Source organism: Nomascus leucogenys, chromosome 12 (genome assembly GCF_006542625.1).
Source record: "Nomascus leucogenys isolate Asia chromosome 12, Asia_NLE_v1, whole genome shotgun sequence".
NCBI lineage: Eukaryota > Metazoa > Chordata > Mammalia > Primates > Hylobatidae > Nomascus > Nomascus leucogenys.
Window position 1 is genome coordinate 64623782 of NC_044392.1, and position 5592 is coordinate 64629373.

Consider the following 5592-nt stretch of genomic DNA (forward strand, 5'->3'; position numbering starts at 1 on the left):
AGGGGACTTGAATTGTTCCTGATATATAGAAGTGACAAATACTCAAAGTACTGGACACCTCAAATACCCTGACTTGGTCATTACACATTCTATGCAAGGAACAATATCACATGTACCCCATAAATAGGTAAAATATAATGCATCAGTAAAAAAATAGCATATTTACACTCTCTTCCTTTTTTCATTTCAATGGCTTGTAATTTGTCTAGTTATTATTCCTTTTTCAACTAAAGCTATTTACCTTTTTCTGCTATCAGAAATTGGTAAATCTGGAGTGTTATTAATTCTCCTAATACTGGCTTTTGTTCTGGTGTCCACTTACAACTCTATTCTTTTATTTTCCTAAACTGCTTGTATGAAAGGACTTTTGATCTCTTTATTCTAGACTAATTCATTATACCACATATGGTGCAAGAATCTGACTACTTCATTGTCTCTAAAGTAGTTACATCTAAACATTTATATACTGAAATCCATATTATTTTGTAGGAATTTTTTTTTCTCCTTTACTTTGTAGTTAGGGCATTATACCAAGTTGTTTGTGAAATTATATGTAGTAGGTTATGTTATCCATGAATTAATTCTAATTTTAGGATAATAAATAGGGTGTTATAAAATAATCTACCACTCAAAGCTTGAGAATCCCTATCCAAGAGAACAGAGATCTCTATTTTGGAGAAGAGAGAAAGAGAGAAGGAAAATATACTTTCTATATACTATCTTCCAAACTTTCTTAAAACCTACATCTACCATCTGGTGGTAGAGGAATGAATAAAGGCTTTGAAATTTCTCAGCACTGGCTTTCAGTAAGTATTATTCTGTCATTGACTAGCTATGTGACCTTGTGGAAGTTACTTAAACTTCCTAAGCCTTTGTTTATCTATAAAATGGCATGCATCATTTCTTTCCTCCTAAGGATGCCATAAGAATTTCAGAGCTAACACAAGGACAAATCGTATACAGTGAGGGACTAACCTATATTTGGTATTTAACAAATATTAAGGCACTTCCACTTTACCACCTCCATGCCCAGGGCTGCAGCTAGCTCCAAGGGTATCTTTGCGCAAATGAAAAAACAGTGCAGGTTTATTAAGATGGGAGCTGGCCCTTGCTGAAGCACATAATTTGGTGAGTGGAACACTCTTTCTGCCTCCATCCAGAATCAGAGAACTTGTGTAATCAGAGACCTTGTGAATATTCTCCTTCTTTCCGGTTAGATTCCAAAGCTAAAAGGATGAGTTTTCATACGTCTACTAGAGTCCAAGAACATGATTACCATTACCAAAGTTCCAGATGTATGGCTGTCTGATCCATGATATGGTTTTGTTGCCTCTCAAGCTCCCAGGTAGAGAAGATAGCAAGTTCCTTCTGGATTTCTCAGTCGTTCTGGGCAAGAACAGATCCTCAGAGGAACTTCCAGTAAGCCTGGATCTCTCATGTATTATTTCCATGAGTTGCCACTCTCACATGGGGACTTTAACCAAGAAAATGAAGGGTGTAACTAAGACTGGCTGCTAAGCAACAGCCCCACTCTGGAAGTCCCTCTTCAAGTCATTGTGACATTGATTTGTGCAAGGCAGCATTGTGGTTTAAAGAGAGCCAGAGAGGCCTAATTTTTGAGAATGAGGCCCACTAATTACCAGCTCTGTGATCCTTGGCAAGTTGCTTATCCTCACAAGGTCTTGATTTCCTCCCCCTGAAACCTGGGGATAATACTCACTAAGTAGGAGATAACCTGTATAAAGTACATTGCCTGATGTTTGAAATATTCAGCTTTTTTTTTTCTGTACAGCTAAATGTTTAATAAGTCAGTACTGAAGGCATCAGGAGACACCAAATATGGTCAGGACACCGCACAGCAATGATTGGGATGCAAGTCATCTACAGGCTCACCACCATTTGTCCTTCCTGGTAGAGAATGGACAAGAGACTTTTATAAATTTATGTCCTGTTTTTTAGCCTATAGTGGGAAGGCAGAGAATTTCTCTTGTATGTGACTCTTTTCAGTTGCCTTCAAATCAAAATAATACTTATTTTGAGGCGGCATATTCTGGTCTCTTACCTTGTGTTCAAACAGGTTGCTGCTACTTCTCTATTGTCATTAATCTTTTTATCATCTTCTTATTTCTCTTAGCACAGTCAGGGCATAACATGTTATCTTCTATGCCTGGGGATGGGAAATTGCAGGCAGGTAACAAGAAGAGAGAATTCATCGTCCTGTGAGTGGTAGGCACCCAGGACTGGCCTGCAAGAAACTACAGGCCTACCCAACCCTTTGTGTCTGCTGAGAGAAGTCTGCCATGGACCACACACCACCTGACATGAGGGGTCAGCTTGTTAATTCCTATCTCACTTCCTTTACCTCATTCATTTATTAATTCACCAAGTATTTATTCCCTTATAATATGCCAGGCCTTGTTCTAGGCAGTGAGAATGTTGCAGTGAACAGAAATGCCTTTCCTCATGGAGGTTAATACTAGTGAGGGAGGTAGATGATAAAAAAGATAAATACATTAAATGAATGGTAGATCAGGTAGTGACAAGTGTCAAGAAAGGGCAAAAGAAGCACAGCAGGGAGAGGTGGAGAAAAGGGGTTTCAAAATTAGGTTGAGTGGCCAGGAAAGACCTCACTGAGAAGGTGACTTCCAGGAAAAGCCTGAAGAAAGTGAGGGAAAGAGTCAAATGGAAATCTATGGAAAGTGCGTTCTAGCTTGTATGAAGGCTCTGAGGCAACACATGCCTGGAATTCTTGAGAAACAGCAAGAAGATGACATAGTTGAAATGGAGTGAGTGAGAATTGTTGGAGGTGAGGTCAGAGTGGTCGGGGAGCTAGCTCATGCCCACCCTCTTTTTGCACATAGTAGGTGCACAGTAAACATGCATTTGAATGACCAATTAATATGTAAAAATAGGAAGAAAAATGGAGGGGACATTACTTTTTTTGGCTGCAATAATTTCCCTGTTCTAGAAATGGTGGCAGAATTCATCTTTGTGGGAAAATAGTGGCATTGAAAAAGGTGCTAGTTTTGAAAACCACTTTGATTTAGCCACTGGACACTATGTTGTTCAAAGATGCTCTTCCTCAAAGCCAACAGCTGATGTCATGTCATTTTTTCATTAACTGCAGAGTCCCACATCCCCATGTCCCCACTCAGTGCTATTTACCTTAGTAGTGACCTAAATAGGAAACCGCTTGCAAAAGCCACCCCCAAAATTTCTATGCTCTATTTTACTCCAGATTTCATCATTCTTTGACTAGAAATATAATGGCATTACTAGTGATACCCACTTTTACTGTCTCTTGCCTTCCTCTGTTCATTGAAGACACAAGTCCCCCACTTCTGTCTTCAATCTTCAAGGCATGTCACAAAGGTGCTCAGTCAATCCATTGGCTACCATCACCATGAGTGCCATTTTCCTATATTCTTTAATCCTATTCCAGTCTCATCTCATCAATGTTGAATTTAGATCCTGTCACCAACCTCATCCCCGCTATCACTCTCCAATGGCTTCACAGCCCACTTACAATAAAACACAAACTTCTAACCATGTTTCGAGACCTTGCATGATCTGACCCCTGCCTATTTCTTCTCTGTGCCCACCACCTCATGGCCATGCTGGGTTTCTTGTATCTAACACTCCATGTCCATTTCCACCTCAAGGACTTTGCACTTAGTCCCTCTGCCCAAAACACACTTTTCCCAGATCCCAAAGCAGACAACTCTTTTTGACTGTCAAGGCCATCTTGTATAGGACCTCCTCAGAGAAGCCTTCTGGGATTGCTCCAAATAAAGTAGTGTCCTCTTTTGGTCACTTTCTATCACTGTTTTACTTTTCTCATTTGTTCATTTGCTTATTTATCATCTAACACTTCCACAAGCAAAATATAGTCCCCATGAGAGTAGAGTATGTCTTATTTACCACTATGTCTTCCATACCTAGAATATCACCTGACACATAATAATCAATAAATGGTGTGAGTTTATGAATAAATGATGTTGCCCAGAGAGTGGTTGCACCTCCTCACTGCCACCAGTGCTGTCATCTTCCATGAGAACAATGTGGTGTGTGTCAAGGGAGGCAAGTAAAACATAGTAGATAAGACTCTGAGCTCTGGGGCCAGCCCATCTGGCTATGTATCTGGCTCTGCAACTAACTAGCTGTGTGATTTGGGGCAGGTTAATTAATTCATCTCTACTTCAGTTTCCTGGAGTTAACGTTATCCACCTCATAAAGTTGCTAGGAAAACTAAATAGGAAAATACATGTAAAACACTTAGAACAGTTTGACACATACTACGAATGCCAGAAAAAAGAAATGAGCCCTTATATTCTCATTACGTTATTTAGGTTTCTTTCATTTGCATGTAAAAGAAACAAACTTTAGTCAGCTTAAGCAGCAAAGAGGAATTTATTATGTAGTTATAGGGATATTTCACAAAATCCACAGGCAAAAGTGCATCTGTGCCTCAGGAAGGAACTATAATCAAAAGCTAGAAAGCCATCTATCTGGCCAGGCATGGTGTCTCACGCCTATAATCCCAGCACTTTGGGAGGCCGAGGTGGGTGGATCACTTGAGGTCAGGAGTTTGAGACCAGCCTGACCAACATGGTGAAACCTCGTCTCTACTAAAAATGCAAAAATTAGCTGGGCATGGTGGCACCGTGCCTGTAATCCCAGATACTTGGAAGGCTGAGGCAGGAGAATCACTTGAACCCGGGAGGCGGAGGTTGCAGTGAGCTGAGATCACGCCGCTGCACTGCAGCCTGCTGATAGATCGAGACTTCATCTCAAAAAAAAAGAAGAAGAAAGCCATCTATCAGTAAATGTTCTCTCTCATCTCACATCCTGGCTTTTGTCTGTAGCTCAGCTCTGCATCTAGGACAACTTTTCCTTCCCCCTAGTCCCTCGCTACAGCTCCTGATCTTACATATTGCAGACCCACCCGCACGAGTGATGACAGGCAATTCCTTGTTCCGAGCTGCAAATTCTGAGGTGTGATGATCTTATTGGCCCTCCTGAGCCTGATGTCTATCCCAGTCTATCAGCCAAGCCATGGGAGGGGGCATGCATACAAGCACAGCAGCTGGTGGCCACCACTACAATTCCAATGGTAGGTGTCATCTCCTGAGAAAGGGAGCCTGGCTGGCCCATGGGCTAGGCAGACACCCTAAATGGAGTCTACTGCACAAATCTTCCCAAAGCTGCCAGTCCAGGAGGTGTTGGACCAGATCTAGGTCTTCAGTAGAAGTGGAGAGGATGTCCCAGTCTTCCACTCCTTGAGCAAGCCAGGCAGCACTGCCTATGTCCCCCAGTCTTACAGAAGCACTTCAGCTCCTTCCTAAGGAAAATTGCCTGGTGACAGACCAATCCTCTTCATATCCTCATCCCTCCCATGCACCAAACATTCAGACATTTCCTCCTTACGGCTTCCAAACTTCATGCAGACAAACACAGGCAGATAGAAGACTGTGGTGCTGTTGGCTCCACCACTTCCTCCCACACTCTACTCCACCACTCCACCCCCATGCATAGCTCCTATTTTCATATCTGGAAAAGGTTTCCACCCAAATCACTTAAAAGCAAGGACAG